The following is a 27,773-nucleotide window of genomic DNA, read 5'->3' on the forward strand; positions in this document are numbered from 1 at the left end:
ATACAAATAAGCTTGGAATTTGAATCATGGCTTGGAGAATATAGTTCTTTCTGAAATCTCAGAGTTGAGCTCGCAAGTATGCGCTTCAATTCTTGTGACTTGAAGCTTCTTAGGTGCCAAAAGAAAGGAGAGCCTCAGTCGTCTTCTGCATAGGCACCAGTCATAGCACCCTTCTTATTCAGTAGCAAACTGGATGATATACATAATATACTTAAGTCTACAATCTAATGGCTCTGCGATCATAAGCAATAATGGAGAAGCAAAGGGCCTTAAGGATGGAGATGCAAAAATACTGTTTAGAATATTTAGCTGCAAAAGCAATCTATAGATTCAACGCAATTCCCATCAAAATACCAACACAATTCTTTACAGAACTTGAAAAAAAAAAGATTCTCAGCTTCATATGGAGAAACAAAAAACCCAGAATCTCCAAAATGATCCTGTACAACAACAGATCATCTGGAGGTATCTCCATCCCCAATCTCAAGCTGTACTACAGAGCAATAGTAATAAAAACTGCATGGTATTGGCATAGAAACAGAAAACGAGGATCAATGGAACTGAATAGAAGACCCAGAAATAAACCCACACACCTATGAAACTGATTTTTGACAAAGAAACCAAAACCATTCATTGGAAAAAAAGACAGCATCTTCAATAAATAGCACTGGTCCAACTAGATGTCTACATGCCAAAAAAAAAAAAAAAAAGAAAATAGATCCATATTTGTCACCCTGCATAAAACTAAAGTCCAAGTGGATCAAAGACCTCAACATAAAACCAGATACTCTAAATCGGTTAGAAGAAAGAGTGGGGAAGAGCCTAGAACTCATTGGCACAGGAGACAACTTCCTGAACAGAACACCAACAGCACAGGCTCTAAGAGCAACAATCAATAAATGGGACCTCATGAAACTGAAAAGCTTCTGTAAAGCAAAGGACACCATCATCAAAACAAAATGAATGCCTACAGATTGGGAAAGAATCTTCACAAACCCTTTATCTGACAGAGGGCTAATATCCAGTATATAAAAAGAACTAAAGAAGCTGAAAAGCAGCAAACCAAGTAATCCAATTAAAAAATGGGGAACAGAGCTAAACAGAGAATTCTCGATAGAGGAATATCGAATGGCAGAGAAACACTTAAAGAAATGCTCAATCTCATTAGCCATGAGGAAAATGCAAATCAAAATGACCCTGAGATCTCACCTTACACCCATCAGAATGGCCAAGATGAAAAACTCAAGTGATAACACATGCTGGGGAGGTTATGGAGAAAGGGGAACCCTCCTCCATGTAAACTGGTACAACCACTTTGGAAGTCAATCTGGCGCTTTCTCAAACAATTAGGAATAGTGCTTCCTCAAGACCCAGCTATACCACTGCTAGGTATATACCCAAAATTTGCTCGATTATACAACAAGGACATTTGCTCAACCATGTTTGTAGCAGCTTTATTTGTAATAGCCAGAACCTGGAAACAACCCCAATGTCCATCAACGGAGGAATAGATACAGAAATTGTGGTATTTTTACACAATGGAATACTACTCAGCAATCAAAAAGGAGGAAATCAGGAAATTTGCAGGCAAATGGTGGGATCTAAAAAAAGATCATTCTGAGTGAAGTATTCCAGAAGGAGAAAGACAAATATGGTATATACTCGCTTATATAGACCTACAAGATATGATAAACATAATGAAATCTATACACCTAAAGAAGATAAACAAAAAAGCAGACATGGGGTAAGATGATCAATCCTCACTTAGAAAGACAAATGGGATGTGCATTGAACGTATGACAGGAGTCTACCTCAAAGGCATCTGAAAGACTCTACCTAGCAGTGTTTCAAAGACACTAAGACTCATAACCAAACCTTCAGCAGAGTGCAGGGAATCATATGTAAGAAGGGGAGTTAGTATGACATTGAAAGGATAGGAGCTCCACAAGGACCAAATATATCTGGGCACAGGGGTCTTTTCTGAGACTGACACTCCACCAAGGACCATGTATGGATATAACCTAGAACCTTTGCTCGGATGAAGCCTGTGGTAGCTCATTAACCAATTGGTTTCCATAATAAGGAGAACAGGGACTATTTCTGACAGGAACTGAATGGCAGGCTCTTTGGCCTCCCATCCCCCAAGGAAGGAGCAGTCCTGCTAGGCCACAGAGGAGGACTTTGCAGCCAGTCCTGAAGATACCTGATAAAACAGGGTCAGATGAAAGGGTAGGAGGTCCTCCCCAATCAGTGGACTTGGAAAGGGGCAGAGAGGAGATGAGGAAGGGAGGATGGGATTGGGAGGGAATAAGGAAATGGGATACAGAGTTAATAAAATGTAACTAATAATAAAAAAATTAAATTAATTTAAAAAAATAATATTTAGCTGCATTACAATGGCACAATGAGGTCCTCTAATTTCATCTCTGCTCCTGTTTGAGCACAAAGCCATCTTTTCTTGAAATATGCCAAGAACTTGTTGCACAACTTGCTTTATTCATTCAGTTATTCAAATGCTCATACAGAACATATTCACTGTAGTGTTAAGACACAGGGAGTGTAAAAAGTAACTTTCAGGTCTCACCCAGGCCTTTTTAACTTCTTTGGTTTCTTAAACAGTCCTTGGTAACTATGTCTCATTCACTTATCAACACACACATACCCATACAAACAGAGAACTTCAACATGGCCTAATTTCTAGTTATAGAAAATGACGGAGGGAAAAACAAAAAACAATCAAACAACAACAACAACAACAAAACCTTATTCCTAAAACAGGGATATAGTGGTCCTGCGCCACATGCCCAACCTCCTCCCCGCTGCCCTGGGCAGAGACGATAATGAAGGAACAAAAAGGCCAGGGTTCTGATGCCAAAAGGGAACTTATTTTGTCAAATGATAAATTTACCAGTTCACTCAAAACTTATTTCTTTTAGTCATGTGTAATACTGACAGTTACCTGTACTAAACAGTTAGCTTTGATGAACTCTGGAAGAGCTAGTTAATGTTTTAGACTGATAAGTCCTATGTTTCAATTCACCATGAAATTTACTACAATATTGTTCTATTTCTATCCAGACTGTACCTGCGAATTTCACTATTTTTTTATACAATAACTTCTGGGAATAAGAATGTTTGTTTTAAATAAAATTATATGCAAATTTCTTGAATACTTGTAAGACACTATGTTAAAATGTGAATGGTTGAAACCTTTGAAAACATCTTTGATCAACTTAATCCTTTATGACCCTTTCTTATTTACCCTTTCATAACTTTCTTTAGTTCAGTTAGACATAACTTCTGTTTTAAGTGACTAAAAAAACATTAAAGTTACTACATTTACTTACCAAATACACATTATAAATTTGCCATACCTTGGGTTGAACTGATAAATAATTCTATTATAAAATATTTGAGGTGAAATAGCTATGTAAAGAAATATTAAAACCAAATTGAAAATACTTGCCACTAAAAATTCCAGTCTTTTGAAACTAATATATACAGAGTGGTTTGTGATAAATTTTAAACAGATTTAATATAAACACATTTCAAGAACGTAATAATTTGCTATTAAGCAAATTGATACATTAGTTGGTAAATTAAAATGAATAGTGAGTGAATTTATGCTTCAGTAAACTTATTTCTGGAGGAATATTCATAGGTAAATGTATCACTCTGTAAATGTTTTTGGGTTCAGGATGATAATCAATTATCAGACAATTGATCTCTGTCTCAATATCAACATTTAAAGTTAAGAAGTGCTCAGGCTCCCAAGACAGTTAGACCAAAATTCAAAATGGCCCCCTTGGTTAGTATAAAAGAGGTGGTAGCAAAACTCAGAACTTCAGTTCCCAGCATAAAAACTGTAACACAGCAAAGCTTAGAAGGTTGTCACAGACAGCAGGTAACTCTGCCAGAGTGAAAGAAACACTCATATCACATGGAGAATAAATCCCACAATCAAAGGCTCACCTAGGACTTTCCAAGTGTCTTTCTCACGTAAATAAACCAGGCACTTTTTCAGGATATTTAACCAAAAATTCATGTAACTCAACTTATGCAAATGTGTGTGGCAATTCCAACTAGATGTTTGTACACTATATATTTTCTGAGGGCTTTTGGGGCCTGTTAAACACTATTTTGTGTTATCCCAGGTACTTGGGACTCAGGTTTACTGTTTTATTATCATATAAAGTGTCTTTGCTACAGGCTGAGGATGTTATTATTACTTCATTTCTGAATGTAACCTACAGTGCAGATTGTGTTTTTATCGCAATGAAAAAAACCTAAAAGACTAATTTCTAGTTTATCAGAAAGGGGGTGGGTGCAAAAAATCAGCACTTAAGTAACTGCAACCAAAGTACACAGGAACAAATATGAATCTTAACTTGAATCAAGTAAGTGTAATTTCAGGGTGTGAGAAAAAAAAACTTTTCTAATGAAATGGTTAGTGAAACAGCTTTTATAAGGTGCACTTTTCACTGCATGAAATGCTCATGAGGGTAATCACTTTTAGGGTTTGGGGAGGGGGGTTGTAGCAATTCATAGACCCTCCACAGCATGTACTAACTATCCTAATTTTGCAATTGTTTCTATGTATTTATTATGTTTGCACATTCATTTTAAAAAGATTTAAAATTTCTATTGTGTGAGAGTAAATTTGGAACAACCCATATTGCGTAAAGTCTTTAATGATTCAATATGTTGTTGGATTTCATTAGCTTAAGAACTGTCACACCCAATATACATAGAAGTATTGAAGGACCTTCAAGCAACATTGAAACAAATACCTTACAAAAATTCTGATCTATGTGTAGTATTTATTATGATCTTATCAACTATTTTGTTACACCACAACAGTAATCTAATATTTGTATATCTAAAATCACATATAGGATATTATGGTTATGCACAGTTGTGTGTGGACATTTTTCTTACATCCAGATTTACAAAATTTTTTCCTAAACACAACTGAATTGTTTAATTATTACCTTCCATTATAAAATATAGTTACATTGAATACTCACTTTTCTTAGTTGTAAAAATAACTAAACAACCCTCCTCTTCTTCCTTTACCCCATTACTCTCTCTGCCACCCATGTCAAATAGAAGAACCCCATATTACTAAACAGTTACAACAAGACAGCACCTCTAAATTTCTCTGGTAGATAAACTGTCAGTAATGCAGCTTGGTGAAACTATGTATTTTTTCTTCAAGATTTTTTTTTTTTTGGCACATCCTGACAATAAGTTTTCACTTTAGCCAGAGGTAGGGCCCCAGTCATAATCTGAACATTACAAACTTAAAAAAAGTCAAGAATCCAAAAGTGATGGCAACATTTGTAATGCTCCTATTTGGAAGAGAAGGAAGAACCACCAGGAGGGGAAGCTCATCCTCAACTATATAATGAATTCAAGGCCAACCTAGGCTACATGGAAGTCTGTCTCAAAAACACAAGACTAAATTACTGATGCTAAGACAGGCGAACGACAATGCTATACATGCATGTATGCCACATGAACAAAAATGTCTGGTGTCTAAAAATAATGCTGTCCTCATGAAATCAAATCAGTGTTACACATGCTTGGCTTGTACATTTGGCACTGGGACAGAACTGCACTATACTAACACCTCAAAAGGTCACTAACGGTCAAAATTAGTCTTGTATTACTGGAAACGACTCTGTTCAGAGAAACACAGGCTCAGAAAGCAAGGATAAACGGGTCCTTGAGGCAATGGCCTGAGTCGGGGTTTAGAGCAGGATTGATTTGGATCTCCACAATGGAAGCACCTACTGTATCACTTTACGAGTAATGTTATGAATTGCAGAATTAGCTCTTAACATGACCCCAAGGTGATTCTATTTTTGTCTTCAAACCCATAAACACTAATTAAAAGTACAAGAGTAAAGAAGCAAAGGTTTCTAACAAATTAATAAGGAAAAAATATTTATTCACTTGACTGTTTTTCTTCATGAGAGTGCTCTAGGTTATTTTTAGAAAATGAACAGTTTTAGTAAAAAGTTAATGAAAATGAAATGGGTGAAGCTGAGATTTCTGAAGCTGCTCCTACAAACCCAGGCAACTGGGAAAGTGATAGAGCCTGGTCAGAAAAAAAGAGGCAGTGCATGCTTAAAATATGCCAGCCTCATCACAAAAGTACATTTGTATAGAGAAAGAACGTTATGGTCATCTGAATATCCAGAAAAAATGCAGCTCTCTAAAATTTTAATTATTGGTGCTGAAATTTTAATTATAAATTCATTTTTTCTTATAATTGAGTATTAAGCATGAATACAAATATTGAAAAAATTGTTTATTACTGAACATGAGTGAAATACAGACCAATGTAAATAATAATGTATTTAGAAATAAGATTATGGCCAGGCGTGGTGGCACATGCCTTTAATCCTAGCCCTCGAAAGGCAAAGGCAGGTGAATCTCTGTTAGTTCAAGACCAGCCTGATCAACAAAGTGAGTCCAGGACAGATCAATTAGAAAGCCAACACTGCAAACCAAAACAAAGAAAAAAGAGTGAGAAAAACTTTTACTTAGAAAATACACAGATAAAACATTTCATAAAATGTGAATGTTTATTGGAACACCAATTTTTTTCAGTTACAACCCTTTCTCTTTTAATCTACCCTCTGTAAATGTTAGATTTCTTTCCAAAAATTCATGAAAACACTTATTAAGCACAGTATTACACATAGCAAGTAAAACTCTTTAATAACATACCTTATTCCTCTAAAGAGCCATATTGTGAAATTTTATTAAAATTAAGCAATTAAATTGATGTGACTTATATTACCCTCCAGGACTAGTGATAAACTTATTTTGTAAATGTAAGTTTAAAATTTAGGAACATATTTAACATAGCCATGATTTGTCTGAGTAGCTCAAAAGAAAACACTTCAAATTTACTTTTAAATACCCTACCCTTGTGTTTTGTAGACTATGCTTGTTTCAATTTAACTTTCAAAAAAGAAACAAATTAAAACCTTTATGGAGAAACATATCTAATATTCCTACAGGACCTGGCAGAATTTATTTTAAGAAGTCACCCCATTTTGCCTTCTTACTTTGAAGATGAATAACAAATGCTTGCTGAACATGAACCTAAGTCAGAAGCTGACTGCTTTGATGCATCCCAAGTCAGGACGATCAGAAGAAATGCACCTTAAGATCCCCAGAGTGGCAACTCTCTTGGCAACTGTTAGTAATGCTACAAGTGAAAACCCTGTGTGCTGTGTACCTGTTTTTTGTTTTTGTTTTTGTTTTTCCTTTGTATGATGTCTTGACCTGGGAGGATAATAAATCAGGAAAAGAAAAATAGCAATCACTCCCTTCACCTAGGTAACCTGAAAAACGATAAAGGTACAGAGACGAGTCTTGTCATCAGTTAGCCCTGTCCTTTAACTTCACCTTCACAAAACAGAGCCACTCTATAAGCCTAGGCCTGGGAGCCAGAGGAAAGAGGTTGAGAAGTTCAAGGTCAAGATCAGCTCATTGCTCAGCTATATAGGGGGTTCTAAACCAGCCTGGGCTACCCGTGATCCTATCTACAAAATAAATCTACCATTTACTGAGCAAATTCTATGTAGCTGCCACAAAAATTGGCACATTAATTCTCTAGTCTAGTACAATGTGTGCTTCTGTCTACTGGAATGAACACCGAGTTCCTCAAAGAGCAAGTATTTTCCCCAAAGTCTCCAAAAGTAAAGGGCAACTCCAAGACACATTTGATAAATAAAACTATTTTAAAAAACTATACTCTTGGCATACTCTTATCTTTTCACACTCTTGTATTTCCAAGTTGATGGGAAGAAAGCTTGTTTCACATCTGAAATTCTTAACATCAATTGGAAAAGCACTCTTTTTTTGTTGTTTGATTTTTAAAATTTTTTAAATCTATTACAATTTATTCACTTTGTGTACCAGCTATAGCTGCCCCCCTCAGCCCTTCCCAATCCCACCCTCCCTCCCTGGAAAGGCACCCTTAAGAGTAAAATCATGTTCTTACAAAGCCAGTGAGAAGTTGTTAAAAAAAAAACAAAAACAAACACAAAACACAGACGTGTAGTTGTAGCATGATGCAACAACATATTTGCTATTTTTACCAAAGGAGAAAGTTACATCAGCTACCACTAGCATTTTATAGGCATAACTGTTTCTGATCTACATAGGATAAACTTATAAATTTTATATCAGCTCCAAATAAATATGAACTCACTGAATGAAAGGCCGTGCTGTGAGAGTCCAGTAATGCTCTGAGATCTGAAGAGCATTGCCTCCCTTGGCTACCTCATTTGTCTTCTCTGCTACAGATGACTATGCCCTTAAGAATTACCCTTTCTCTATGAAAGAAGTGGGAAACAGTAAGATCTGGAGAGGACAGGAACTCCACAAGGAGAGCAACAGAACCAAAAAATCTGAGCACAGGGGTCTTTCCTGAGACTGATACTCCAACCAAGGACTATGCATGGAGATAACCTAAGACCCCTGCACAGATGTAGCCCATGGCAGTTCAGTATCTAAGTGGGTTCCATTGTAATAGGAACAGGGACTGTCTCTGACATGAACTGATTGGCCTGCTCTTTAATTACCTCCCCCTGAGGGGGAAGCTGCATTACCAGGCCACAGAAGACAATGCAGCCACAACTGATGAGATGTAATTGACTAGGATCAGAAGGAAGGAAAAGAAGACCTCCCCTATCAGTGGACTTGGGGAGGGGCATGCATGCAGAGGGTGGAGGAAGGGAGGGATTGGGATGGGAGTAGGGAGGGAAAAACAGGGGGGATACAAAGTGAATAAAGTGTAAATAATAAAGGAAAAAAAAGAGTTACCCTTTCTCTTCTGTGTCCTATGCACACAGTGTCCCTGAAATACTATTTTGAAGCTTAACTTTCACTTGTAAATTGTGAAGACCTTTGGCTCCATTGTCCAAGGTCTTTTTTTATTTATCTAAATCCCAGTTCCATAATGTGAACTGCCTCTTTGTGAGTGCACCAGAGACCAAATATGACCTTCCTTCTCATAGTGTCATATGCTGGTGCTAAGCCTCAGGTTCTCTTTTTGTAATTAATAAAAGTGGGTGACATTCCTCAATGTGTCAGCCACATGGAACTTTAATTTCTACCTGTACCTTCTCAACTCTGAACATACTTGGATTATATAACTCACTCATTGTAATCTCATCTATGTTAATGGTTCCTTGCCTAACACCTGCAAAAAATGTCTCAAAGTGGAAAGGACTGGCCAAATTTGAAGAAGTAAAAGTAAAACAAGCCCACAGATTTGGCAGTCAGCAGTAACTAGAATCCCCACAGGGCAAAGCACTGTTAAGGTCCTAAGATCTACCACGCATTTTAATCGGGTATCTATAAATAAATACTAACGCATTGATTTGGAATAACCAAGATAGAAGCAAATGTTTCAACACGTAGGACAAGAACTGTTTGGGGTGATTCATATCCAGATTGGAGGCATGAAATCAGAAGCCATTTACAAACTGAGCAGGTGATAGTGCTAGAATTTGAACCCAGATCTACGAGGCTTTAATGCCAGTATCTGTTACATTCTGCTATGTTTGGCCAATTTCTGTCATTTAAAGTTATTTTAGTCTGAGTCTTATTCAGGGGAAAAAAACAAAAACAAAAACAGGAGTTACCATTATTCCTATTAAAGACATAAGACAGTAGGAAGATTTCTAAGAGCAGTGTTTTTCAAATTTCCTACAAGGTACACAAACATGAATGTTCTTTGCTGCCAAGTGCTGTTGAGAACCACTGGCTTTTCTGCAAGACTACTGTGTGACTATGCATGCAGTACCATAGTATGTGAAGGAATGCTATAGTAAGTTAAAGAGGTATACCCAGAGTCTACAGTAAGGACTGGGGAAAAAAACAAAGTATGACAAGAACCACATGATATAAAACAGATCATAAAAACTATTGCATTTATGTAAGAAAGTAGCTCTCAAAGCAAAGGAATAAGGAGGGTCAACTATAATGACAAGAGTTCATTTATTGAGAGAACACACAGATCACAAATCTTATGTGCATATTTTCAGAATTCCTAAATAAAGCAAACCCTGAGATTTAAAAATATTAATACACTCTTATCATAAGTGGACATTTTAACACCTCCCTTCAAAACTGATTAAGGAAAAAAGGAAGGAAGGAAAGAAGGAAGAAGGAAGGAAGGAAAGAGGGAAGGAAGGAGGGAAGAAAGAAAAACTAGCAAAGACAGACTGAATAATAATATTAAAGACCTTGACCTAATTGTATTGATAGGCCACCCATCCAGCAACCCCTGAACATAAACCCTTCTCAAGAACAGGCAGAACATTTATCAAGACAGATCATAAATGTAAAAAATATAAAGAATTTAAATCTTGGAAGTTTTCTGATTGTGTCAAAATTAAGTTGAAAGTCAGTAGCATGACTGTTGCTATGTGTCAACCTAGCATGAGTGTGACCCCTACTGCCACAGGAAAGAAAAAGAAGGAAACACAGATTATTTGAGAACTAAATATACACCCCTAGTTAATGAACAGGTAGTCAAAGAAAAAAACAAAAAAGAAAATTAAAAATTATTTTAATCTGAATAAAACTAAAAATTTAACATCCTATAACCTGTGGAAGGAAGAACCCCTTCCATAAACGTGAGTAAAGAAAGCACAAATAAATGGCTTAATCACTCAATGCTTAATGGGAAACTCAGGAATGAAGATTTAAATAAAAGAGGTTTATGCAAAAATTCTAGGAATATTTCTGAAAGTTAAGACCAAAATAGTTACAGAAATATTAAAAAAAAAAAACAATTCTAAATGAATACTCTTTATCTAATAGCCTTTAAAATAGCAAGTACTTTTAAATGAGCCATCTCTGCTATAGGAGCTATGTATTAATATCTGAATGCTTCTAGTTCTTATTGCCATCTCACAAAAGCAGATGCATTTGTGCACATGCTAGCCTTTATCTGATTAATGTGAGAAGTTTGTGCACTATCAACTGTCTATATTCACACTAGTCAGTATAATGGTTAGGAGTGCTGAACTCTCCATCCATTGCCAGATTTATATTTATACCCTGGCAGATCACCAACAGCAGCCATGAGAATGAGGGAGACAGTTAACAATCACAGCCTTAGTTTTCTAACTACTAACTTGAGAATCAGTAGTTCCCACCCTCTTAGAGCGATCCTAAGAACTAAAGACATTGCCCTTTCTGCTTACAAATATCTCTGATGCTAAGTAAGAGCTAAAGGAATATCAACCACTATTAGGTAGAGCTGCTTTATCATTACTTAAAGCTGGTAGTCCAGGTGTGGATTGAATTGCTTATGTTAAAACAGGATGTAAACACAGAAAAATGTAAGGTATTTAAATAATTTAAAAGTAGGTGTCAAAACAGAAAGAGGTTCACTTTCTTTTTAAAGTGAGGACAATGAGTCCAATGAAGAATGCTGTTTTGGATCAACCAACAAATATAGCAAGCCAGCATTTCAAGTAATATGGAAGTTCCTGTTAGCTCTGTCCTGCTGCCTGCAACTACTCCTTATTACATGCTCCATTCAACCAGTTGATGGGCTTGAATGTTACATCTTACAGAACATTTTTTTCTCAATTTGTTTTTAAATGGCTAAACGATAGCACCAAGCAATATAAAACCTGAGCAGTTTTCGTTTGGTATTAAAAAAAAATGTGGAACACATTTATTTAGTAAGCATAATCTGTGTGTGTATAAATGAATTTACAAATTGAATATTAAATAAGCTAGGTTATTCTAATAGTACTAAGGAGGGGTCATATTAACTGCACTTTTAATACCTGGAAGGTTCCCCACAACCATCCATACGATGGGAGGAAGTCTCTCACTGCAGCACATGACAGGAGACAATGCAGCTAAAGAAAGCAAATGCATCCAGGGACCAGGAGCATCAGGGGTTCTGAGTTGCCTGCTGGTTCACACCCATCTCTCAGCCAGCCAGCAGACGGAAGCACTAATCATGTGTCGCCACAGATGCCTGCCTTGAACCACACCAAAAAGCATTTACCACTCTAAAGAGAAGGCCAGAAAGACATGGAAACACCATTTAAATACTAGTGAGATACTGGATGGTTCGTGGAGCCCAGCCCCTACTGAGAAGACAGTAGTAGGTGAACACCTAAGTCCAGAACAAGAAAGGAATCAAGGCAGCTTTGGAAACTGACATCATCTGTATGATTATCACCAGGCAGTTAGCTAGAGTTCTGCCATTTAGACAGTGCTTTCATATAAAAATGTTTATGTATATTTATGTATGTTTTATTCAAATACATATTTTACTTATAACACTGGAGACATTTTTGCTCTTAATTCTATTTTGTAAATAAAAGATTAAGACTTGTCTGTGTTCACATTGACAAGTAAGTGAGGGGGGATTTTCCACATTTCCCAACTGGTGAGGGCTGGTTTTTGAGTGCTTGAATGGCCATTCCTAAGTCCTACACAGAGGGCTAAAGGAAAGGGGTGGGTTTCTTAGCAAAGTCTGCTAAAAAATGTCTGATTGTTTTTATAGAGCTCTACATCATGCCAAACAACACAGAAAAATGTAAACAGAGAAAAATATAATGTAAAAAAATAGAAGATGAAACATCCTTGTTTCATCTATTTCAGTCCTCCACTCTTCCCTTTACTTCTTAACATTTATAATCTTATAACATTTATAATCTTTAATTTATCGAGATAATCTGGAACCAAACCCATGTTATCTCCATGGTATGATCAGATACAATGTACTCTAGTTACATAAAATACCAGAAAGCTAAAGATTAATTTACATAAATATAATAAAGATCAGTAATTGAATGAGACTAGAGGAGGGCATAAAACCACCTAGAGTCACAAAATAAGTTTCTGTATTAAAATATTCTATATCTGGATATGTACCAAAGGTTGCTAAGTCAAACCAAAGATAATTTCACATCCATGCTTATTGCTACAGTACTCACAGTAGCCCTAGATCTATCAAAAGAAGAATGGACAATGAAAATGTAGGGCCTTTACACAATGGAATATTATACAGCAAAAAGATAAATACCTCGTTTTTTTCTTATACAAAAACCTAGATTTTAATTTGTATGTATGTGTCTATAAAAGGAGTGATAATGAAATTAAACTAGAAAGGAGACCATAGCAAGAAGGTTGCATAAACAAGACTCAGTAACAGCAATACTACTTGACAGGCAACGTGGATAAGGAAAGTTTCACAAGGTTCCACCTCTAGAAAAATAAATGCAATTAATTGCTGCTAAGAGAGGGCAAATCAATTTCTTCAGGAATGAGCTTCCTGACAGGTCATCCAATACCAGTTGGTCAGCACTAAATACAAATACATATGAGCGAAACTACATAGGCTAAAACGATTGCATATATACACATATACATATGTACAACTAAGTATAAAATTAACAATCAAGGAGAAAGAGGTCATGAATTTAAGAGTAAGGTGGAAACAATGTATATATACTACTCGTGAACAAAATCTTCAAAACTAAAAAATTTAAATTAAAAGTAACAAAATATGTGTTACATTAAAGCAGAAGAAAAACTACAAGGCAGGGTTAGGTAGAAAGATGGATTGGGAATGGCAAAGGAGGGGACAAATATGAGCAATGTATGTATTAAAATGCCATAATTAAATCTATTACTTTATATTCTATCTTAAAAATAAAAAAAACCAACAACAATATGCTGTTTATGGTTGTGGGTATGTGGAGGTAAACTGTAAAAACCTGAATAAAATCCTTTAAACATGGCATCTTTCCTGTATTCTGTAATACACACACACACACACCAATGACCTTTCAAAAGAAGAAAACTTTAGAATTATATTTGCAACAGAACACAGTATATCTTCAGCACTCATTGTACCACAGCTCACACTACGACTATAGTGGCCACATAGATGAACTTTGTAAGCTCGTGTACAAACGAAGCTAGCCAAAGTGAACTGTGAGTGTATCTGATAATTCATCTGTAGATGAGAAAAATTTGCTTTTTGGACTGGTGACAAGACGATACAATAGAGATCCGTGGAACTGTCCCTGCACAGCTAACAGCTAGCTTCCGAGGGAAGAAATAAGCTTCTACTGGGTAGAAGATATAAATGCATAGACCATTCTGTCTAAATATTCAAAAGCTACTTTAATCAGAGGACACATCAAACACTTAATTACATGCCTTGAACATTTCCTCTCAGACAGGAGAGGAATGACCTTTCTAGCAAAGCTCCATTTGTCCTGCTGAGTTAGAGAAGATGTTGGCAGGATGGAATCAATGTCCACTAAAATTCCCTACGTCATATTATGTATGTGCTTATGGAGAACACAAAGCAAAATGCATAGTCTCAAACCACTAACTTTACAGCTGCATGTTTCCTATGCATCAGGACTTCATACATACAGGTTAATTAAAACATACTGCTGTTATAACAAACATATTCAAGGTAATGTTCTCATTTGGTATAAACTACCTAATCATAAAATTCTACCTTACTGGAATGGAAAATAAAATATAATTTATAGTGACTATTTTTCTTCGTTTTCCTTTTCCTTTGTGCTTTTGAAGAAGGGTCACTCAGTGGCTAGGCTGGTCTCAAACCCAAACTACACCAAACTCCTGATCTTTCTGCCTCTATTTCAAATTCCTGGGATTTATATTTGTGTACCACAACACCTAGCAACAGCTTCACTGTCTGATGTAATTTCAATTTTACCTAACAACAAAGATAAACTGTTGACAAAGAAAAGTACAGCTTCCAATGATCACTTTGGACAACTGGGCTTTCCCACTGTTGTATGGGCCAGTTAGGAAAATTACAGAATAGGTGGGAATGAGAGGAAATCAGGACTTCTGCCAGAAATTAAAAGCTACAGGAGATGGCACATAAAATATACATAAACCATCTGCCTTAACATTTCCTTTTTGTTTTTCTCAAAGACAATGACTTTCAGTTGAGGTTTAGAGGGCTGCAAAGAAATTAACTTCACCTTTGTCTTCTGGGAACACAAAATTCAGAAACAATTGATCTGAGGTTAAAATAGTATCTACATTAGTTGAATCAGAATATATATTAAGCCATTTGTTGAATATAAAGAGACAAATACCTTCTTTCCTAGCACATGTAAATTTGGAAATAATTTGCCTTGATCTTGTCAAATAAATCATACCAGGAGCATTAGAATGAGTCTTATATCAATCAGCATGTTAAAGCAAGGTCTAAGTTGTTCAACCATTCCCAAAGGCCTGCGATTGTTTAACTTTTGAGTTACATTTTCCACACTTAAAAAAATTTGCTACTGGGTAAAATTCATGAGTTATTTTGCTAAGTCAGCTTTTCACAGTCATTCTTTTGGACACTACAAAGTAATTTTTAACCCTGAAGCCTTTTGTAAATTTTTATTAAAATAAACTCAATACACACTGCAAGACCAGATATATAACATATCATTTCTAGTTGCCTAAAATTACTGCTTCTAGTTGTAAGCGTGGTGGTTCATGCTTACAATCCCAATACTCCGGAGCTTGAAAAAAGAATTACACTGAGTTCAAGAACAGCTTGGTCTAAATCATAACTACTAACCAACCTCGGATGACTTAGCAAGACCCCACTCACAGAGCATCCAAATTTTTCTAATTTTTATTTTTTACAACAAAAACTTCCACACAGAAGACTTTACTACACACCCAAAATGTCAGCTTGAAAACGCGTTTTTAACTTTATAACATCTTTGTTTTCCATGTGTTTGTGCATGGATGTGTGTATATGGATGTGTTTTGTGTGTGCTAACATGCTGAACAAGTCCTCTGTCAATGATCTAGACCCACAACCCCTAATATTTATTATGAAGATTTTTCAAACTTGTAAATGTTTTTATTCTTATCAACTATTTTGTCAATATCAATCCCAAATTCAATGAAATAAATGTGTATTAATTACTCCATTTCTCATATTTCATTACAATGTCATTCTTAAATTTCATAGGTCTGATGTTCATTTTTTTTTCATAAATATAATAGGCTTAAATTTGGACTCACTCTTTTAAGTGTTTTAATATTTATATAGCGGTCTTCAAAGCATTTCACTTGGATCACAGATAATAAGGGAAATGTGGGTTCTAACCCTCGAACAGTGGGGTGAAATCACAAAATGCCACCTTTATTATCAATCTGGCAAGACCAAATATGCCATACATCAACTTAGGGATGTGGTTTGTTTAGTTCCAAAAAGAGAGGCCATGTGGACAGTGTCATGAGGATAGTACCATGCCTGCCCACTCTCTTTTATCCTTGAACCTAACTCCAGATAACACAAACCCAGAACTTGTCATAGCCAGACTCCAAAGTCATCAGATGTCTAAGCACTGGAGTTCATGTAACTTGTCATTTAAAATATTTCAGTAAAGAACTATAGAGAAAATTTACAACTAAATATTGGTAAGAAAAGACTTAATTGGTCTCACTTACCACTTTGGGATTTTGAGAACCATTGCAGATTCCAGTCTACATTCCTCTGATAAAAATCTCTGAATAAAAAAGAAACAGGAGGCTGTCTTTGGTGAACTTCAGGTGCAAAATCACTTCAATTTCATTTTTTTTAAATATTATTAAAATGAGAAAAAGTAAATACACATAGGTGTGTCCCTGGGAAATCTTTAGCACAGCAAACTTCTCAAATATTCAGAAGAGTGAAAAACATCAACAACCCAGAAATTCTAATATATAACTGAATGTCTCATAACTGAGATAGAAGTTCTATATTTGGGCTTCATAATACAGAAACAGAAGGTAGAAGCAGTTTTTATACTTTGCAATTCATTTCTCATCTATAATTGGCATAGCTTCAAATATATACATATATACACATACATAATATATATTAAACTTTGGCTGAATTTACCATGAACTTTTATCACTAAATAGATTTCAGAATCAATTTAACATGAAAATGACATATAATGATCAGACTTTAAGACTTACTTAATAAAGTAAAAGCCTTAGCCACAAACAGGCCCACACCTGTTACCTCAACATCTGGCCATAGAGCCAAGAGGACCACCAAACATTGTAAGTCAGCTTGGAGTACACAGCAAGAAAGACCTTGCCTCAACAGCAGCAATAATAAATTATAATTGATAATATGGTTATTATAAACAAGCAATGTGCTCCCATAAGAAATATGCTTTTTAAAATGATACTCTATTACCTATCAAAAACAAAATTTAAAAAATGAGATGAAACAGTCAAGAGCATGAGATCCAATTCAACTTTCATTTTAAATCTGTATTTTTTGTATAGTTTATCTAACGGACCTGCATGCCTCTTAAAATCTGAAAGAGAAAATTATTCTTAAATGGACCCATACACGCAGACTTTATGACTCAGTATTTTTAAATACACAAATTAGAAAAGGTTGATGGCTCCTTTGTGAATGGCAGTTGGATACTTCAAGGTCCCTTACTATTTTCTTCAAGCAGGGCAAGGTGGCACATATTTTTAATCCCAGCACTCTCTATTATGAGTTCAAAGCCAGCCTGTTCTACATAGTGAGTTCCAGTCCAGCCCAGACTACATATTGAGAACCTGTATAAAAAAAAATGTTTTTTCATTATCATTGTAATGGCTCTTAGCTATTTTAGCAGCTTAATATGATACATTATAGTCAATTCATACTGCTCGGGATTTACAAAGCTTGACATTTTCTAATTTCAGATGGCACATTTTCAACCTTCAGTGCTTTACATCCCCTTCCTGCACCTCTCTTGCTGTAACTTCAATTATTATACATATGCAAAATCATCAGATGTGGCTGTTCAGATCCCTGAGGCATTTGTTGCTCATTTTCCTTGCAATCTTTTATCCCCTAGGTTCTTCAGAATGAATACATTTGATAAATATGAAATTAAATTTTTCTTAATATCCTAGAGATGGTAAAGCAAATACAGTTTAATTATTGCTCACTCCAGTTAAAGAATTTTCATTTATTTTAATTATTTCATTTTTATACCTTTGATTTTCTACCTATTCATTCATTAATATAATTATTCTACTGTATGTGTGTTTTTGTCTTTAAGTCTGTGCACAGGTGTTTACACACAAACTTTTGTCCACTAAGATCAACATCCATCACAAGCATCATCTTTATTTTTCTCTTTACCAAAGGCTACTTATTCTTGGACATCTCTAAAATAGATTTTTAATCATATATTACATTGTAACAACAAAATGTAGCTAATTTAAATTCAATTTATGTTTCTTTTTTAATTTATTTATTATTTATTACAATTTATTCACTTTGTTTCCCAGCTGTAGCCCCCTTCCTTATCTCCTCCCCCGTCCCACCCTTCCTCTCTCTTCTCCCCCCTATGCCCTCCCCTAATCCATTGATAGGGGAGGTCCTTCTCTCCTTCCATCTGACCCTAGTCTATCAGGTCTCATCAGGATTGGCTGCATTGTCTTCCTCTCTGGCCTGGCAAGGCTACACTCCCTCCCCCACAGGGGTAGGTGATCAAAGAACCAGCCCCTGAGATCATGTCAGAGACAGTTCCTGTTCCCATTACATGGGAACCCACTTGGACACTGAGCTGCCATTGGCTACATCTGTTCAGCGGTTCTATGTCATTTCCACACATGGTCCTGGGTTGGAGTAACAGTAACGGTCTCTGTAGAGCCCCCTGGGCCCAGATTTTATCTTTGGACCCAACCAGTAAAAACATCAGCTAAACAATAAGAACTGATTTGTGTGTTGCTAGGATGAGTTTAAGAAAGGCCCGATGTAGTCGCCAAACTCTTCCAGATGGCTGTTAAAATCTGTTTCTCCTCCAGATTCTGCTGAGAACTAGTTATAATTTTAAGGTAGAGAGAGTGCTTTACATCAGGAAGCTGCTATGGTTTGAATGGCTGCCCTGCAAATTTCAAGAGCTGAAAATGTATGGGTTTAACATACACTTTGTGAAGGTATGTTAACAATGGCTTTGATGAGGTTAACAGGCTGCTCCCGATTCTGACTGGACTGGATGGGAACGGCTTCAGAAATAAGTACGCTCCCTTCCATGCCACGGAAGATACAGACTCCTCCTCCTCCAGACACAGAAGCACTCGAGGCACCATCTTGTCATGAGAAGAGACTTAACCAGACAGCTCAATCAGACAATGTCTAAATCTCAGGTGTTTCTCAATAAACAAACAACATTACAAAAAGGAAATTCAGTTCCTTATGAACTTCAACCTCAGGTATTTTCTTATAGTAGCAGAAGAAAGTAAGGCTGGGGTCCTTGCTCTAAAATTATGAAAAATGTTTCTCAACTGGATGGCTACAATGCTGTAAATATGCTTGGGCCAGAGCTCCAAACTCCACTAGAAACGTTTAAGGCAGCTGGGGCCATTTTTAGAGTCCCAGCACATTCTTCACTGTTAGACCCAGTCTCACTGGCCAAGACATTTAGGCACACACCTGTGAGAATTCTGAACCCTGCTTTCTGCAGCTTTTCCTCCACGCTTTATTTCAGCCTCTTCGGAGCTCTAACTTTCTCTACTAGAAGACACCAGGGTTTCTGCTAATTCTCAGTCCTTGTCACACAGTCAGGACATTGTTGTTAAACAGAAAGCCAGAGTAAATGTGAAGCTCTTCTTACAAATGTCTTCCTTCAGAGCTTCCTGTCCAGCTCTTGAAGCAGCTGCCCCAAGTTAGTATAATCTGTAACTTTTTTGTGGAAAGGGGATACCCAATGCTGACAACAGAAATTATCTTCTATGTCACCTTAAAATGTTCTTTTCCCTCATTATTTCAATTCATAGTTCTTCTCTCCTTAAGCCCAGCTGGGATATTTTGAATCTGGGTTAAATACATATAAAATGCTAAAAAAAAAAAAAAAAAAGATATATAGTCAGCTGGGCATAGCACTGCATGCCTTACGCCAACATTCAGATGGCAGAGGAGAAAACATTTCCGATTCCAGGGCCAGCCTGTGCTGTACGTTGAGACCCAATGTTTAAAACAAAAACAAAAACAAACCCCAAATCTTAGAAGTTTAAATATTATAATCATGACAAAAACATTATAACATTGTAGTTTCTAACATGACCAGAATTGTCTTCAATAGAACTTTCACCGTGTCAGTGAAGACTGATCATAAGGAAACCATCCTCAGAGCCTGCTGCAGAGCTGGCTCCATTCTTCCTTCCTGAGCATTACCTTCCTATTTTCACTCAAGTCAAAATGAAAATAGGCAACCCGGAACACTTAGGTCATCAGAACACTCCTCCTTTGCCAAGTCAAGTATCGATTTGCTTGCTTCTTTAAAGTTTATAGAAACATCTATCTCTCTCCAGGGAGACATGAGAGGTTTAAATGAGAAATTAGTATGAAGAGAAGCACGTTTATATTTTTAAAAACTGTTTTCATAAAGTTGATAGTCTCACAAAAATTGCAGATATTTGCTGAGCACAGAGTTCTCAACTGACAGATATTAGATATACTAACAGAAACAAATGCTTAGACTACTACTCAAGGGCAATTTAACTCTGAGGCCTAGGGCCTAGGGATCACCTTTTGAATTATCTTCAAGTGTGAAGAATAATTGAAATTAAATATTTAACACCTGGTATTAATAATATACCATCAGAGCCATAAACCCTAATTATGTGTTTGTAGTCTGACTGGAAAGATATAATACAATAGATAAGTCTTCTCAGAGTTGACAGCAACTTCACTCTTTGACTATACTTGATTGATTATAGAATGTGAGACCCCAGGATTTCCAACTGGGTTAGGTGGGAATTTTTTCCTATTGATTCTCCCCAGGTACCTATAAATCTATCCCAAATGCTTCCTACACACACACACACACACACACACACACACACACACACACACATTTTTATATTCATAGTAATTTCATTCACTTTCAAAGTAGTTGTGTGCGCCAACAACTGGAAAATATGGGCAAACAATACTCTGGGTAACCAGACATCTCCAGATGTTCAAGTTCCCGCATGGCTTTATAATCACAGCTGCAACTCATCTGATTTACAACTGCTTTCTATAATTCGGAAATGAACCTGTTATTTCAGAGTCCTCAATCTTTTGAAGCATCAGTAAAGCCACAAGTTCCCATCTAGGTGATGGCTTCCAACCACAGCCACATGCAGAGAGAACATATAATCACTCCAGGAACCCACAAGTCTCCAACCTTAGGTGAATTAGATGTTTAGATTTTGCAGGTCTTTTCAGGTTCTCTTAGTTACTTCTCATTCAAGGTTGCTCAAAGAGATTTTGTTTTTCAGCTTCAAATCACCACAGCTTCTTAGTAACAGAAAGTGTTTTAAATAACCAATTTTCGTTTCTTTTTTACAAAGAAATATTAAGACAACAGTATGTTTTCAACTTCATAAACGAAAACTAATGTAATGGAGGCTTGGACTATTGCAACAATGGCATGCTTCTAATTACAAACCTACAACTTAAATGAGGTCAGCTTAATAAGGCCCAGGTCTTCATTCCAGCGCCACTATTGGTATATTCTCACTGGCAACTGACTTTGCCTATGTCTAATCTCCTGAGGTACACATATAAGTAAATAGATAAGCCACCACAATTTACAAAAGACAACTGTCATTAAATGATCATTTTTCTGAGAAGAACTTGGCAACTTTTTTAAATAACTTATTTCAATGTGGCAGCAGACAGAGCACCAGTTAGTTAAGTAGGGGTGGCAGGGAGATTATCTGACTGCCTGAGTGTGATGCCACCAGACTAGAAAACAGTGAGACCCTATCAATAGAAGAAAAAACAACAAAAACGCCTACTATTTCCATTTTTATATTATTATGATAACAATATACTCTTAAATGTTATAGGCCTGATCTCCATTTTCACACCAGTATTAGTCATAAGTTTTGACCAATTCTTTTGGATAGGTAAGTGTTTTATATGTCAGTCTTCCAAGTTTCACTTGGATTACAGATTGAAAGGTAAAAATGTATTAAATGACTACTTTTAGAGTGGTTCAATCACTGACTAGCCCTTAAAGCTGCTAACAATCAAAGAGGTAAAATCAGTTTCCATCACGCATGCCAGGGCATCTGATTATACTCTAAAGGGGAAGCACAATAAGACTGTAAAGGCTCGGATAGTAAATCGATTGGGCTTTGTGCGCCCAGATGGCTCTGAGGCAAACTATTCGTATTATGTGGCTGTGAAAGTAGCGAAAAATAGACACATTTACTCTAAGTTAGTCATTACACAATGTGTATGAACGTGTGCTTAAAACACACACATACACATCAATACACGTATACACTTTTTCTTATTTTTAAGAAGTAAAATATTTTAAGGTGCTAGGGATCAAACACAGGGCCTGATGATTACTAGGCATGTACGCTTCCACTGAGTCACATCCTGAGCTATAATTTTAGTAATTTTCCAAAATAGATTTAAATACTGTTTCAAAATAAATTTAAATATTGTTTTAAAGAGGGCTGGAAAGACGTCTTACCAGTTAAGAGCACTAGCTGCTTTTACAGAGGGCATGGGTTCATTTCCCAAAACCTACAGACTAGCTCCTAACCAACTCCAACTCCAGTTCCAGAATATCTGATGCCCTCTCTGGCCTCCAAGGGCACCAACCATACACACGGTGCACATACATAGACATAAGCATTCATGTCAATAAGAGAAATCTTCAAGCATTTGTCTAAAATAATAAGCTACCAGCTGAATTTGCCCCCAAACCCTAAGTCAGTGCCAACCACTTCCACTCTAGAACACTGCTTCTCAGCCTACACAATTGCACGGGGTTCTTAGTGGACATTCTGAGTCAGTAGGAACAGGTGGGTCTAAGATTCTAAAGTCACACGCATCTCCCACATGGTTAGAGTTGAAGGGCTAAAGAAATGGCTTGGTGGTCGAGGGGACATGCTGTTCTTGCAGAAGACCTGTCTTCAGCTCCTAGAACAAATGTTATTGCAGCTCACAACCGTCTATAACTTGAGCATCAGGGTCCAATTCTAGCCTCTGCAGACAATAGCTCTCATGTAAACATACCCTCACAGAGACATATTTGCATAAAAATAATTTAACAAAATCTTTTTGTATTAAGTTGAACCTCAGCACAGAATGGTTTTTTTTTGTTTTGTTTTGTTTTGTTTTTGGTAGCAGAAATTTAATAAAGTCCATGTGAAGAGGGCTCCTCTCGATTTCATAGCTCTGATAACTAAAACTGTTATATAGCCAATACAGTGTTAAATATTTCTGTAAGGAGCACATAAATAAAGAAGGGAAACATTTTGAATACAATGCTAAGCTCTTTTTCATATCATTATGATGTTACCTGTATGGACTTACCGCTCATATATCCACCTTAATAATAAGCTTACTGAAAGTAACAGTGCCTTTGGCATTATAGGTTTTCTTCTAAATATTATTCAGTTAAATCACAATTGGTATTTACAGGCACTAATCTTAGAAATTGATAAATCACTCTTAAGAATTGAAAAATTCATTCAAATTGCTCTTCCATGCTCATCCACGACAAACATCTTTTATCTGCATGCATCTACCGTGCTTGTCATACATCAAGGCCTTATGCATTCTGCTTTCTCAGATTAAGAAACCCACCCCTCACTTCTTCAAGTTTAAACACAATTTCACCTGGTTAGAAGCAAGTGAAGAAAACAAGTATCCTTACCCTCTCTTTCCCTGTAAGCACTGAGTTTTCTTCAAAACACTTGTTATATTTATGTTATATAATCCATTGTTTCAGAGCTGATTCTTTTTATTTTGTGTACAAGTGATTTACCTAAACTTGTGACCATTCACCATACCCATAAAGTGTCTCAGAGGCTAGAAGACAGCACTGTATCCTCTGGGTCTGAACTGCAGATTTTTAGCCTCTGTGTGGGTGCTGGTAACACAAGCAGATCCAAGAGCAACAAGTGCTATTTACTGCTCAGCCATCTCTCCAGCATGGACTAATTTTTCCAAGGCTGTCTATTCTCTCCATATCTGTCCAACATAGTACTTGAAATTCTAGGTAGAGCATAAAGACATTTAAGGGAGATCCAATGAATACAAACAGGAAAGGAAGGGGTTGGAGTAGCATTATTTGCAGATAACATGCTAAGATACATAAATAACCCCAAATTTTAACCAGGGAACTCCTACAGCTGATAAACACCTTCAGCGAAATGGCTGGATACAAAATTAACTCATCCCCTATCAGGGACTAGGGAAAGGGTGTAGGGGGAGAAGAGGGAGAGTGGGTGGGAATGGGAGGAGACGAGGGAGGGGGCTGCAGCAGGGATACAAAGTGAATAAATTGTAATAAATAAATATATAAATATAATTCAATTTAAAAAAGCAGCTATCAGAAGATGGAAAGAAGACCTCATGGTCACGGATAGGTACTAATAACATAGTAAAAATGGCCACCCGACCAAAAGCAATCTACAGATTAAATGCGATCCCAATCAAAATCCCAAGACAATCTTTATAGAACTTGAAAGGACAACACTCAACTTCATATGGAAAAACAGGCAACCTAGGACAGCTAAAACAATCCTGAAAAATAAGAAAAATTCTGAAGATATAACTATTCCTTATTTGAAACTTCATTACATAGCTAGAAAAACATAAAAAGACATATAATTAATCAATGAAATTGAATCAGAGACCCAGAAATAAATCTACACAATTCTGGACACCTGACTTTTGATTTTTTTTTTCCAAAAGGCAGGAATACACAATAGAAAAAAAAGAAAGCATTTTTCAACAAATGGTGCTAATCTAACTGGATGTCATCATGTAGAAGAATATGACTAGATCCATATTCATCACCCTGCACAAAACTCAAGTCCAAGTGGCTCAAAGACCTCAACATAAAACCAGATGCACTGAACCTAACAGGAGAGAAAGTAAGGAATACCCTTGAATGCACTGGCACGGAGATAACTTTCTGAGCAGAACACTGATAGTGCAGGCACTAAGACTGACATTCATAAATAACCTCGTGAAAATGAAAAGCTTCTGTAAGGCAAAGGACAACATCAATAAGACAAAATGGCACCCTACAGGATTTTCACAAATTCCACAAGTTATATAGGGATAATGTCCAAAATATATAAAGAACTCAAGAAAATAGTCATCAACAAATCACATATATAATTTTAAAATGGGGTACAAAGCTAAACAGAGAATTCTCAACAGAGGAATCTCAAATGGCCGAGAAATACTTAAAGAAAGGTTCCACATCGCTAACCATCAGGGAAATACAAATCAAAACCAAGTTGAGATTCCATCTTACACCTGTTAAAACGAAACACAAGTGCCAGCACACACTGATGAGGATGTAGAGTGAGCAGAATACTCCTCCATTGCTGTTGGGAGTAGAAATTTACACAGCCACTATGGAAATCAATATTGCAGTTCCTCAGGAAATTGGGACTCAGTCTACCTAAACACTCTTATATATATATGAGTGTTATATATATGTCCATATATCCAAAGGATGTTGCACTTTACCACAAGGATAATTGCTCAAGTATGTTCATAGTGGCTTTATTCATAACAGCCAGAAACTGGAAACAACCTAGATGTCCCTCAACTAAAGAATGGAGAAAGTAAAAATGTGGCACATTACACAGTGGAGTATTACTCAGCTATTTTAAAAAGTGACATCATGAAATTTGAAGGTAAATGGATAGAACTAGGAAAAAAAATCATTCTGAGTGAGGTAACCCAGACCCAGAAAGACAAACATGGTATAGCGAATACTACCTGCTGGGAGCAGATGCAGAGACCCACACCCAAACATTAGGTGGAGAGAAGCACCAATTTGGAGGTTTCTATCAGGTCCCTCCCTCCCTCCTGTAGCTCAGCGAGCCCCCACAGGAGACAGGGAGGAGGAATTGTGGGAGCCAGGGGGTCAAAGATGCCAGGAGAGCAAGGCCCATGGAATTGCCTAAGCAGGGATCACAGAGGCTCACAGAACCTGAAGCAGCTATTGCAGAGCCTGCATGGGTGTGTGCTACGCTGTCTGCATATATGTTATAGTTGTTGGCTCAGTGTTTTATGGGACTCCTGACAGTGGGAGTAGGGGTGTCTCTGACTCTTTTTCTTATTCTTGGGACCCCTTCCCTCCTAATAGGCTCGCTTGCCCAGCCTTGATGTGAGGGTTTATTCCTGGTCTTTTTGTATCTTATTATGCCATATTCAGTTTATGTCCCTGGGAGGCCTGTGCTTCTATAGGAAAGATGGGGTTGGGGGTGGATCTGTGGGAGAAGAGAGGTGGGGGAGGGGTAACTGGCAGGAATGGCTGGATGCAAAGCTGCAGTAGGGATAAAACTGTATAAGAATAAATAGATAAAATAACATAAAACTTCACTTACCTACTAGTGTGTTCTCTCCTAAAGGTAGAGAACTGCACTTCTCTTATTCACCACTAAATCTCTACCAATAGCACAGTCCTGTCACATTTGAAGATAAGCACATTCATTGATTGAATAAACATTTTTATGCTTCTATACCCAGTTTAACAACAGTGAGGGGATTTTTTCCCCTCAAATTCATGATGTGACACAGCATGACCTTCAGTTTCTGATTCTCCTGCTTCAATCTCCCGAGTGCTAAAATTACAGAACTGTGCCACTATACCTGTTTTACACAGTGCTGGATTTCAAGTTCAGGGCTTCCTGTATTCTAGACAAACACTCTACCAACTGAACTACATCCTCAACTACTTACACTGCCTTTTATCTGAGTGGGCAGCAGACAAGATTATACTTTGTGACATGGCCCTTTGACTACTGCATGATTTCACAATCAGTGACAGTGTGACACAAGCTGCTCTGCATTCTCTTTTCAGGGAGTTTTGGAATCAGAACTAAACTCTGATCTCTCCACCTATGCTGGCCACTCCAACTGAATAACCAGAAGGTGGTGGTGGTGTGAGGGCCTTGTGAGGGTGCCGAGTGTTTAGTTTACAAAGAGGAAGAGGAAGAAGAGGCATAAATGATGAGAAGAGCATTAGCTAGGTTCCTAATGATGGGATTGATAGCACATTTCAAGACCTCAATGAGCTGTGTTTTTCAGAAGTTATCCCAAGAGCCTTCTGCATTTGTATTTTGGGATAGATTGAGATTGGTTTCTGACAGTTACAAACAAAATTAAGTTAAAATAAGAATACTCGTTGGGGTAAGCATTCACTATACACAGAGGCAAAATTGTAACCACAATATGTCTCAAAAACTGAAGAATGGAAAATATTATGTAATAAAGAGTTTAGTAAATATATGATTATTATGAAATATTATTAATAAAAATATTGAAATGAGAGATTTATATGAAGACTAACATATCCTGAAACAAAGACTTCTACAAGTACTCTGGGGAAACATTTGCTAACAATGGACACTTCCAATAATATTCAAGATATTTCTTCTTAAGTGGTTTACCATAAGCATATTTTTTAAACTAAAAAAAATCAATAACTTGAATGAAGTAAAAGGTAATGGATTATAGGTAAATATTTCTTTTGCCCAACATGAAAAGTACAAGAGCATGAAATGGTAGATAGTATGTAGAGTAGAGACATGTGAAGTTGGAGATAAAATAATATGAAAATATCACCTGCCATCCTACTACTTAACATACATGGAAGAAAACAGAGCAAAATACATCTGAGCCAATAAATTCTGTAAGAATCTCCTACGAACTTATCACTTCAAAA

At 36.7% G+C, this 27,773-nt stretch overlaps 1 protein-coding gene across 5 annotated transcripts in view; it reads right to left on the reverse strand.

Moving 5' to 3' along the window:
• Rfx3 (regulatory factor X3) overlaps positions 1-27,773 on the reverse strand; it is a 276,587-nt gene that overhangs the window by 172,824 nt on the left and 75,990 nt on the right. The window contains exon 2 of one of the 5 annotated variants that reach the window (XM_060388031.1): positions 16,516-16,574. The exons of the other annotated variants lie outside the window; for them this stretch is intronic. The gene's annotated coding sequence lies outside the window, so the exon portion shown is untranslated. The remainder of the gene's footprint in view (positions 1-16,515; positions 16,575-27,773) is intronic. 5 annotated transcript variants of the gene reach the window in all.

This window comes from Meriones unguiculatus, chromosome 1 (genome assembly GCF_030254825.1).
Source record: "Meriones unguiculatus strain TT.TT164.6M chromosome 1, Bangor_MerUng_6.1, whole genome shotgun sequence".
Classification (NCBI taxonomy): domain Eukaryota; kingdom Metazoa; phylum Chordata; class Mammalia; order Rodentia; family Muridae; genus Meriones; species Meriones unguiculatus.